Here is a 13,048-nt window from a genome sequence, read left to right on the forward strand (position 1 = left end):
GCAAAATGATGTTAGACTGAAACAGAATGGTGGTGTGGACATGAACCTAAGACAAAGTTGGAATGCATTTGTGAAAGGAAACGATGAGGCTTGCTGGTGGATGGAATATGGGGAGCACTGTGGCAGACACCATCTCGGGTGTGGCTCCACACTCAACTTCCTAGTACCTTCTCATACCCAACATCTGCTACATACCCTGTCTCAACATTCACTACACCTCTAGTGCGTCCCAATTTCTGCTATAAACTCAACATTTCAACATTAACTACATATCCAAAATCCATTCCTTTTCAACTCAATTCTTCCTTTCCAATAGCATTTGCTTTTTCTTGTTAATGACAGATAAATAGATCTTAGAAAGAAAAAGAACCCTTGCCTCAGGTCCAGTGCCTAGACTTCATAAAAGTCTGAAATGAGACTAAAATCATCTGGAAGTTCTAGGGGGAAATCTGTTTCTTTGTGTTTTCCCACATGGAGAGGCCACCCACATCCCCAGGCTCCTTCCATCTTTAAAGCCAGCAATTGCCAGTTGGATGTCTCTCACTCCTTATCATTCCCACTCCATTTCCATCATCAAGTATCCTTCTCTGAATCTCCTGAATCTCCTGACTCCCTCTTTTACTTATAAGGACTCTTGTGATTATATTGGGCCCAGCCAGATAATCCAGGATAATCTCTCCATTTCACATTCCTTAACTTAATCACATCTGCAGTATCCTGTTTGCTAAGTTAGGCAACATGTTCTCGGGTTCTGGGCATGAGGACATGGGTATCTTTGGGGATAGGCATTTATGCCTACCACAGTGTCTTTCATTCTTAGAATGGAAACATGATGCCTTAGAATAAATTAGTCTGTCAACTTGGAACCATGAGACAATAAGCATAAGAAAAAGACAATCTCCAAATGGAAGTTGTAACACTATCTGGCCACTGAAGTGTTATTAATAGATGGGTAACTCAGTGATGTAGTGAACTCTCAATTGGTTAAGCCTGCTTACTTGCATTTTTTTTTTCTTGGAGCCATTCATAGTAAGAAATGCATTTTATGTCATGACCCAGTAATGGGCCACAGGCTTTATTTTGAAAAACTTTGCCCTAAGAAAAAAGACTATATTAAGCTTTTTAAACTTAGTTTTCTGTCTTCTCTACATTATAATGCACATCATTTCAACTGTGTAAACAAAGTAATGTTCTCACTGAAATTGATTAAAAAGATCATCTCTAGAGCATTGAACTCCATAATAAAGTTCATAGAAGCACCTGATAATGTTATCAGCTTCTACCTCTAGAAGTTCCCCATCCTTGGCATTGAGGATGTTGTTTTATCCTACTTTCCCCTTTTGTATTCCTCCTATGATTATCCTTCAGCCATCTGATCTCTTAGTTACCACAAAGAATCTTACTTATAAAATCTTTGACTTGGACCTAGAACAAGAACTGCATTTTACATCACAACCTACTATACACACGTGCATAAGGCCAGTCTTTGCTTCTCAACTATCCTTTCTCAATGAATTTTCTTTATAGAAGTAAATAATTGTCATATGGATGAAGTGACTCCATTCCCGTAATATGCCAATGCCATCCTATGCCACAGTCCATAGCCTTGCATCTTCTGTGGATTTACTTATCTTGGATAGTTATCCAATTTCTTTCCTGCATCATTATTTTTTTCCTTTCTACTTTATTATCTCCTAAAGTTCTGTTCCTTTACACTTATGAAAAGACGACAACGATGACCAAGAATGAGGAGGCGGTGGCAGCGGAGGAGGGATTCCCTTAATTACACATGGCTCTCCAGCTCTGCTCCAGTTCTCTGCTATCCTTAAGACTTAAACTTCTAGAAAGAGCTATCTATAGTCACAGTCTCCACTTCATAACCTCCTTTCTCTTTCCACTACTCTGGTTGGACTCTTATTGTCACTCTTGTTTGGTTCATTGTCATGAGCCAACTTTTGTCAAGGTACAAGCATCTAAGTCTAATGGTAATTCCTATTTTTGCTGTCCATGAGGATTTAGAAGCATTCAACAGTTTATCACTCCCTTCTCTATTAAATTATTCTCATGGCTTCAGAAACCCCATCCTCTCCTAGTTTTTCTCCTAGTCACTGACATTCTGTTATTAATCTCACTTGCTGGCTCCTCAACTCAATCTTGGCAATGTTCTAGACTCTTTCCTAGATCCTTTATCCTTTTCTATGTACAAATATAGCCTTTTGAACCCACCTAATCTCTGAGCTTTAACCAACATTTATAGGAACAGGAACTTTCAAGTCTAAATCTCCTTTTCTGAATGCTCTCTGGAGCTATGACTTCCTTAAACTACAGACTTGACATCTCCACATAATATGGAATTGTAGAGGTGCATACAATCTGAAGATAATCTTCTGAGTTCCATTTCCTAAGTCATAAAACTAAAATTGAGAGAGAATGAGGAACTTGCCCAACTTCACACCGTTTGTCAAGAGCAGAGTGGAGATGCCTCCAATCCAGTACTATCAGTTAGGTGTGATTAGGAAAAAGAAAGAAAAGAAAAGAAAAGAAAAGAAAAGAAAAGAAAAGAAAAGAAAAGAAAAGAAAAGAGAAAAGAAAAGAAAAGAAAAGAAAAGAAAAAAAAGAAAAGAAAGAAAGAAAGAAAAAGAAAGGAAAAGGAAAAAAAGAAAGAAAGAAAAAAAAAGCACATAATGCATACATCAAGAACTCAGAAGTCAAAGTGTAAGATTCCTTTCTGTTTGTTGGAAAGGTCCAATGTTGGACAAGCCCCACTGAGTAGACTTCTGGAAATCCAAGCCCTGTGGTGAAGTTCATTTTGTCTCATGCTGAGTATCACAGCTGAGGCAAAGCTACAGTTCTTTTAAGCTCTCCCAAATAATTCAGTCTGATTTTTACAGTTCTTTTTTCTCCCTAACAGTTTTTACTGGACTGACGCAGGTTTACATGTCCTTCAACCTGGTTATATTTCAGTTTATTGATTAAAAACTATCAATGGGATATTAAGTTATGGCACAGTTAGGCATAACCACTTAGTAAATAATCACTTTTATAGATAATCATCACTCCAGTGGCAGGCTCTCTTTAAATTATCCCATCAAATAGTTGCTGTGCATTCAGAGCTTGCTGAGATTCAGATCATTTATGTAAATTTCCAAATCCTCAAGACTCAAAGCACATTTCTAAAAACATATTTGGATTTTCAATATAGCTTCTCAACTGAACTCTCTTCATTGACAAGCCTTTTAAGGATCAAAGAGACACTGCAGCCCTGACACTCAACATTTGGAGGCTTATATTGACTATTAAAGACTGAATTTTCCACATAATAATTTTTCTCTACTGAGTCTTCATGCACTAATGTTAATCATCAGGATAAACAATTCAAAATGAGATTACAGCTAAAAATTGCAGTGGCTAAACAAATTCTCCATGATCATGGGGATGACTCAATTAAAGCAAATTACAGCTGAATGCAGGACAGCAATAAAGGAAACAGGGAAATAACAAGAGAAATTATCTGTATCAAAAACAAAGTTCTAAAGCCAAAATATTTAAGAGTAGTACAAAATGGTTTGGCTCAAGAACATAAACCAAATGCCAACAGTTTACAATTACAATGATCACAAATGCCAGGTACTTTGAATACTTAGCATTCTGCACGCCAGATAGTTTACTAGGGAACACCAATTACATGAATGCAGGCTGTATAGCGAATGACTACTGTTTTTATTTTCCCCATAGCAATACCCAGCTATAACTCTACATGCTGCTCCATTCCGATCACCTCTAGAGAGTCTTTATTATATAAGGTTTCAGAGGACTGAAAGAACAGATTTGGTGGACTTAAACTTCATTAAGTTTACAGGACAGATGTAAAAGTATTTTTGTGATATTTTTCCCAATGGATATTCTTTTGCAAGGCACAGAATATGGATATAGAGTTACTTTTATTATAAAAGGCAGGATTTTCAGGGAAAGACCTAATGCCCTCATTTTATGCTACCAAATTAGACAGAAATGACCATTATTAGTCTTCATTCAGTTTCCTTCCAAAGGAGTAGAGGGGAAAAGGATGGCCCTCAGCCTCCTATTCTAGTTGATAGCAGACGAGGGAGGAGAAAATAGTGCAAGGTAGAGAGCTTGCTAAGGTCCTATAGGTACATGCCTGGGTTCTTCTGGCAAATGCATTCATTTAATTTCAGGTACTGAGTTTCGGACAGGACAGAAGGGAGATAGCATCCTAAACAATTCTGGCCTGAAATGGAACAAGGGTGTGTAGAAGTGTCAAAAAACAAAAACAAAACAAAAACAGAGCCTAAAGCGGCTAAAGGGATAAAAATTGTTAAAGAACACCAGAGCTGGGCAGTAAAGTGATAAAAATCTTTATTCAGGAATGCTTGCAATAAGAGAAAAGAGACCTCAATATAGAACTGAGCTTAATTCAGAATACAGGATGGACAAGTAGAGATTTGTAGCCCAGGAGCACGATGAAGGATCAGTGGGAAGAAAATCACTAAGAGGAAACCTCAGGAGTAAAAGGGGGGTTCTGGCTAAAGAGACTTGAAGGGAATGCTGAAGAAGGCCAGGGTAATCCCATATCACCTGGGACAGCGGGCAATCCATGTAATCCACACACTAACAGGGATCAGATATTGAGGATGTGGGATCCCAGCCCCACTGACTTAGCAAGATTCTTGCTGCAAGTGGGTGTTTTAGGCCCAACAAGGGCAGATGCCAAGGTTGAGGCCTAGAGCTCTTAGAGAAGCCTGCCTAGAGTTGTCAAGGAGAGTCATCATCAGAATTGTTTTCAATAAGGGAGGCAACCAAGCTACCCTACACCTTCACTTCCAAACATTTTCCTTCCACTTTCTCTAAGATATAAAACATGATTTCCCAATATGATTAAGTGTTTTCATCTTCGTGCCAGATAATGTGGATCACAAAAGAAATTTGTTCATTATTCAACATGTCAGATAAATTTTACCTTCAACTGCTTATTTTTGGCTATGAATTTTTGTGTTCTTAAATCTCCATAGTCTGTGGATATACTTCATAGTCACAACTGACGACTTGAAGTTGTAGGAAGTGTGGTTTCCTACTTCTGATATGACTAGAAAGACATTGCACTGATTTCTTTCACACTCAAAAATCAAATTAGTTTTATGATTTTGTGGCATGCTTGAAGTAAGGGCATAACATAGCTTTCCCGTAATCACTGTATATTAGGCTTCTAAGCTCAACAATGGAGAATTTTGCCTGATTATATTTGAATAAATTCTCACACTCTTCATGTTTTCTTCACTTCGTAAAAACAGATCGAGCCCAAGGTCTTTAGGATGCCTACCATTACAACAGAAAACCTTGACTCGAGATTAGGTTACTCTGAATTATTTTCTAAAGTAACTTAATTTTATGGGATCAGAGTGCACACATAGTTCATTTTATAGCGATGGAGAATATGTATTTCTAATTTCTACTCGACAGTTTTTTTCCCCCATCATAGCTGAGAATTTTAATTCTGTGCCTGAAAAATTATACTATACAAATTTCCCTCAAAGCCATTTGGTATGAAGTACTGCTCGTTAGATGCAAGCCGAGCATTGTGAATACATATTATTCCTCTCTCAAGGGACAGTCTTTCTCAGTAGATCATAATTTAAACATGTATGACTACTGTGATTAATTTGGTTCCTCCCAACCAGTATCTGAAAACAATGCAAATAGCCACAGTAACGCAATTCTTTGAAGTTTTTGTTTTAAAACTTTTCCACTAAGAAACCAAATATACAGTAAAGGTTACACAGCTCTGGCTGACAGACCCTCAGATGGATGGACCTATTACAGTCTATCCAAACAGGAAGGCCAGGTCACTCATTAAACTATGGTCAATAAAAATGGTGAAATGGGTTTTGTCCCAAGGACTGATGGCTAGATAATTTGACAAAAGGACAGAGAAGAATTGTGAAAAACCAGAAGATCAATGGCTATTAATTTAAAAGCAACACATATCCTAGAATGAAACAGTTTATGTTGTTATGTAGGATAATTACCATTTTCAATTAGCTGACATTTCACATAGCTCTGGGACTATAGCAAGACAATAACCCTCGGCATCTAATCTCAGCTCTGCCTTTTGTCAATGATCTGGTATTGCTTCAAAGGCAAACCCGATACTTTGTGAGCAATGGCTTTCTTTGTCATAAATAGCCAGAAGTGCACAGAGTTCAAAGGAAGTTCAAGTGATATACACACTTAGGCAAAATATCTCATGTTAATACTTTCCTGAGTGAGTGAATATTTTTTCCTGGCCATTTCACTAATAAGTATGTGCTTTTAATGCAATACAGCAGTAATTTTTTGCATTATGGCAATACTATAAAAAAAAACCGAAGGGGATTAGAAATTCCAATATGCAGATTTCTATCCCATCAGTGTGTATATAATTTACATAACTGTTTTCCCTTGCTTTACAGTAAAACTTAAATATTCACCACTTTCATTTACCTAATTTGTTTGAAATTTGAAAGTATAATAAAATACTATTTGTAGTTTAAAATAAATCAGCCATTTCCTATTTGAAAAAAAAACAAAACAAAACTCTAATTTGTCAAGAGAAAATGTAATAATATTGAAGGTAATTCATTTTAAAAAGATCTTTCAGCCAGAGTACCAGGCCATTGGTGCAGAGACACAAGTCTGATTCTGGTCTGTTCAGAGGCCCATGTGATATGTTCTTAATTACCTTACCAAATACAAGACGTAGATGTTCTCCCCAGGAGAAACAGAGTAAGAGAATGTAAATAACATATTTCAGCCCATCACTCCGAAACCCAAAACTCGAAGTCCATGTCTCACAGATGGTCATTGAGCAGTGGCATCATCTCTGTATTTGGGAGGTATTGAGACACCAGCAATAACTGAAAATAGACACTTTCAAATATATCTTAAACATTTGAGATGTCCTAAAGATCTAGACAATGGAAGAAACCAGGTAGTACGTACTTTCCAGACCACAAGCCTCAGAATCGAGATGTACTGCTCTCCTCCGTGTTGTACTTTTTAGAAACATCATGGATATCTATTTTTGATAGTTTTTTTCTTAATTAGGCAAGTGATCATTAATGTTTTATATCGGTTTTTACCACTCCCTGTAAAATTCTTATGTTGAAATTCTAACTCCAAAATGTTGGTGTCAGGAGGTGGGGTTTCGGGGAGGTGATTAGGTCATGACGTGGAGTCCTCAGGAACGGAATGAATCCTTTTTTTATTTTATTTTATTTATTTATTTGACAGAGAGAGAGACAGCCAGCGAGAGAGGGAACACAAGCAGGGGGAGTGGGAGAGGAAGAAGCAGGCTCATAGCGGGAGAGCCTGACGTGGGGCTCAATCCCATAACGCCGGGATCACGCCCTGAGCCGAAGGCAGGTGCTTAACCGCTGTGCCACCCAGGCGCCCCTGAAGCCTTTTCTAAAAGAGTTCCCACAGAGCTAACCTGCTGGGGTCAGAATGCAAAGACAATTGTCCAAGAAAAAGGCCCTCACAAGATACTAAGTATCCACTGCCTTGGATGTTGAACTTTCCAGCCTTCAGAATGGTGAGAAATACATTTCTATTGTGTATAAACCCCCGAGTTTATATTTTACAGCAGCCTGAATGGACTAAGACAGATACCAAGTGGAATTGAGTAGGAATGAAAAGCCGGTCATAAATAAGATGCTTTCCAGTTGCATTGCTTTAGTCACACGAAACTTCTGAATTGCCCTGTTATTTTATATGCTTCTTAAGATTTTAATTTCACACCCTTCCGAGTCATGATTGTATTGTCAATTAAGTATGCCATTAACAAAATTGGAGACTCCTCACACATAACACTGTGGTACAAGTTAAATTAATACCATCTTGATGATGTCTGAAGTGCTTCCACCTACAAGATCTGTCACACCACAGCCCAGGGAGTGGAGGCTTATCTGTCCCCTTTGTATTCATCTACAAAATGGCAACAAAGTAAAATCATGTGAAGTCAAAGAATTAAGTGTCTGTTAAACCTTCTGTGTGTTGCAAAGTATTAAAGGGTACCTCTACTCTCCTGAGCCTCTGAACAAGTTGCATGACTGGGCAACTGGCAAGAAGGAAGGACCCCAATAATGACTGAGAATCTTCAAAAGCACCGACTGACATACACTATCTCAGTTATTCTTCACAACAATCCCACTAGCTTGAAACCTCCTAGCCAAGACGCCATCAGAATTGTTTAACATTCTATCTTTAAGCAGCCAGCAAAGTGCCTGGAAAGAGACAGACTTTTCAATCAATATGCTTGCAAAGGAAGGAGGAGGGGAGTGAAATGAAAGTGAAATTGATAGGATTATACTCAAAGATGAAAAAGCTGAAATAAAGAGAGAATAAATAATTTTCCCAAGTTCATACTGTAAGGAAGTGATGGACCCAGAATTCAAATCCTGATCTGTCCAGATTTCTACACTAAAATATTCTTCCATTTCTATATGGATTATATTCCGTTTCATTTGCAAAAATTGCCATGATTCAGTTCATGAGAGCCACCAGCTAAGAGTATTGTAATTATCTGGGCTCTAAGTCAGAAGAGAAAAATTCTTGAACAGATAGGCTATCAAAATATTTCTGCCTCTTTCATTTTCTGTAGTACCAGAGCCTCCTATTCGCGGAGACATTGGAATAGGTGAGCACTTGGTTCATTCTCCAGCTCCACATTCAGAGTCTCATGATGGATCAAGCTCTAAACACCTGAGCTGCTTTACTGTGAGCTAACACAGACATTCTCACAAATCTTCACTGAAGTCATTTTTTTGGATTATCAAATACTTGTAAAAGTGTTTTAACATCTTAGCAAAAGAACTCATTAGCACCTGCAAGTCCTTGGAATTCCCCCAATTACTCAGTATTTTACACACACACACACACACACACACACACACACACACACACACACACACCCCTGCCAATCAATTAACTAGGTTTTCCTGTTCTGACCGAATACAGTGTTCATCCCTTATTGGCAATGCAGTCAAAGGTCTCCAAGGTTCCAGCTCTGGGTGGTGTATATGTAAATAGGGAGAGATGAGTAATTGACTTCAGAGTGTTCCCTTGGAGCGTCTCTTTCTATTCTGATGCTCAGCAAGTGATGACCACTTCCACCTAAATGCTGGTCCTCACAGGTGCATGTGCTACCTTAAATTTCATCTCCAGATTGGACCAAAAAGGCCTTCACCAGTTCTCATGAGTAGAGCTCAGAGTCTGGTATATTCAAAGATAGGTTAAAAAAATACCATCGAAAAATAGAAAATAAAAATAAGGGAATGTAGACAAACAAATAAGTTTAGTTTACAAAGCACATGTTCCTGACCCTTCCTTTGTAACTTACCTCTGGATCACATTTCCACATCCCTTTCTACACTCTGGCTGGGGGCAATATCGACCCATTAGCCCCAACAGGGCTTGGCCACCACCGAGAGCAGCAGGTCAGCCCAGCTGTAGGGAGGGGGAGCTCCTTGAGCTTTCCCTCATGCAATAGTCTCACTTCCTTACCCCTTCAGAGGCAACACCAGGAAAGGCAGCTCTTGTTTGCCAACCTGTCTCCCTTCATCTTAATCTCTCATCAAAGGAACTTGCCTCTTCTCCCACATGACTGGTAGATCCATATAGTTGATAAAAATAGATGTTCTCGGTCAAACTTAAAACATCCAGAGGCCAAAGTAAGTCCTCTTAAGCCCCTTAAATACATAAGAACTCTGATATTTACACACACGTGTCAATAGGATGTTCTATGTCACTGTGAAAGCTGAAGCTGCATAATCAGATTGGCTTTTAGACCTGCAATAACCAAAATGATTTTCTTTTCTTTTATTAATGTGGTATAAGAATGATTGGAATGAGAAAGCTAGTGCTCAGCAGTGGCAAGGGAGGAAGGAGCTGAACAGAGAGGTCAGTGGGAGGCCAAATGCATTATCCTCCCATCTCACGCTCCTTGTAGTAGTATTTGCTTCTCTTAGAATTTTCTCTCTCCCTCTTCCCAGATGTTTTAGGGCTATAGTCAATCACGTTCAGGTAAAAGAAGAAAATGGATAGAAAATACAGCTGAAAGTCAGCTGCTTCATAGAATATGAGTTTGAATCCCATGCAATCTGCTGTGAGATACAAATTGATTTACTACAGCCAGAAAAGGCAGTAAGTATACATATTAATGTTTTCTCTGTTATACAATAGCCTCCTTTTATAGAACCATACCATATATATTTATCTCTATTCCCTATAATTAAAATTAATCCTTAAACATGCCCCACGGTTGCAAAAAAAATGAATGGGCTGAATGATTTTACTGAAGCTCAGGGAAAACGACCATTTAAAAATCATTATGAGCTCAAAGCTCTTCCAGTTCTCTAATGTCAGCCTTTGTTCTATTTAGTACCTCAACTCATTTCTGGTAGTTCTCAAAGATAGACTCTACTCCAGATTCAGTTTGAATATTAAGACACTTTGTCATGATACACAAGAAATAGAATTTTGATAGTTAAGTATGAGTTGTGAGTTGAAACACCTACCTTAATGCTCTTGTGTGATAGGATTATAAGGAAATAATGATAACATGTGAATTTCAGAATTGTTACTTTAGTATTATACACATAGCCTGTATAAGAAATTCCCATCCCCTTTGCTATTGATTATAAATTCAAAGCTTTCCAAGCGATGCAGGAAATATGGTCTTAAGCATGGAAGTTAGGAGTAATTTAACTCAACAAATATTTACTCGGTGTCTACCACAGTGCTGCACAAAAATCATTATTATACAAACAAGATTTAAGCTCTGAAGTGACTTAAAATTCTATTCACTAAGTCAGAAATTATATAATGTAGAACAGGTAAAAAGAGCCCCATAAAAGTAATTAGGAGATAAAGATTCCAGTCTTAGTCATAATGTTCACTATCTGAGAGGACTTGGATAAATGATTCACCTTCCTTGCTCTTTGCTTTCTCATCTGTAAAATAAACGTTTGAACTAGTCCATCTCCAAATCTCCTTTCAACTTCTACGTCCTGTGATCAGGTATGCCATAGTAATGACATTAAAGAGGTATGAAAGTTTAGAGAAGAAGGAAACCTTATGGTAACTGATTTGAATGTCCAAAAATAATGTAAGAAGTCCTGTAACAAATTAGCAACAGCTACTTATTCATTTAGGCAATAAATATATGTTGCCAAGTCCTGTACCCCTTGTCCTGTGTCAGGTGCTAGAAAATCAAAACTGAGTAAGACTTAGAGCAACAGTTAACTAGACAGTTTCACGGCAGAGTGTTCATTCGTGTAATAGAGACAGGACACCATGGGCACATTCCTAAACCAAGTGAGGTCACGAGGAAGGCTCTCTGGAGGAAGTGACGCCTGAAACAAATATGGAAGGAACAGCAAGGTGAAAGGGGAAGGCGGATTTTCTTGACGGGGAGGGCATGGCTACGGAATGACTCAGTGCTTTGCACGAAACTGTGAGGAGTTCTGAGTAAATGGAGTATGACTGCAAAACTACAAAAAAGTGAAGGCACTCAGACAGTTCTGCCGTGTCCTTCCATCAAGTGGCAACTGGGCAGTCTGTGAGTGTATCCGTGCGTTATCATTACCCTACACACGCAAAAACATGATGTAAGAAATTTAGCTAAGCACTCTTGTTAAAGTATGGAGGATTTTACTGAAACATAATTTCTATTCATACCTTCTAAATAATACTGTACCACAAATTCCAATTTATTTCTACTCCTGTCTCCTCACAGAATCTAGGAAATCCCCAGCTTGTGTCTATTTGCTTCGTTTCAGGTCAGACATTTTTGCTTACCCAGTACAGATTAGCAGAAATTGACCTAACGGGCTCTCTAGACCTGCATTCCAAACCACCAAGGATGCTCTCCTAGACGGAGGCAGACCTTTTCTATATCCCCAGCTCACTTTCCATATATCTTTACCTAAACATTCCTCCTGTGAAGTTGTAATTTGTTGTTATGTTTGTTTCCCTTAAAGGAAAGCAATAGCTTTGTGTTTTCCAGCTTGCAGGACGCGGAATCTTGTGTGGATAAATCCTTGAATCCATAACTGAATCAGCCGATGTGTCAGCTGTCCCTCACCTGACTAGTGTGTCATTTTTGCCTGTAAGAGTTGGATTTCGTGATATTGCTATCGATATAAACAGACCCTTTTTATTTTAAGGATATACAAAAATCAAAAAAAAAAGTTGGAGAGTTAACCTAGAAACATTAATTCTAACTTGTGACAGAGGAGTAAACACTGAGCTCTCTGGCCCAGCAGCGTTTTTTATTGGTATTGAACTCGGCTTTGAGTTGAATGCCTCCTTATCCTAACATATGTGTGCATCTCTTTAAGGCACATCAAGGCTATTTAAAGCTCTTGCCCCTGACAGCTCTTTAAACTGCACAATCTTTCATCATTGAACAAATGGCACTGCTTTCGGAAGGGAGATTCAACGTCCAGAATTTTCTTTGGTGTTCTCAAAACTAAGTCCACTTACAGGCAAAGCTGAGTATCAGAGTAACCCAGCAGTTGAAAATAGAGCAAGGGAGTCTGCCACTTCTATCTACTTTTACAGTTTTGGGATGCTGAATGACTTACGTTACATCTCTGGGGTTGTTTCCTCACCTGTGAAATGGAGACTAAATAATAGAACCACTACCATATATTTCACGTGCTTACATCTAAGAATAAAAGAATGCACAAAATGTGCACAGAACAGTGACTGCTACCTAATAAATTCTCACTGTATCCCAGTAGCATCTATTGGGATATTTTTCTTGCTACCATCTTGTACTTAGGGATAAGCACATGCAACAAAAGTGAAAATCGAGCCAGATTCATCTACAAGCACAAACTTTTATCTCTGTAGGCCAGTGTACTGAGATTTCCAAGTTGATTATTCAGCAGTCATTCTGTGCTTACTGTCATTCTTAAGATGGATGTGAATTTGTCTATGAGTCCTTGCCTCGCTTTGTCTTCAAACGACACCAGTAATGTCTGAAAAG

The sequence above is a fragment of the Ursus americanus genome, chromosome 10, assembly GCF_024610735.1.
Source record: "Ursus americanus isolate L20-20 chromosome 10, mUrsAme1.1.p, whole genome shotgun sequence".
Classification (NCBI taxonomy): Eukaryota; Metazoa; Chordata; class Mammalia; order Carnivora; family Ursidae; genus Ursus; species Ursus americanus.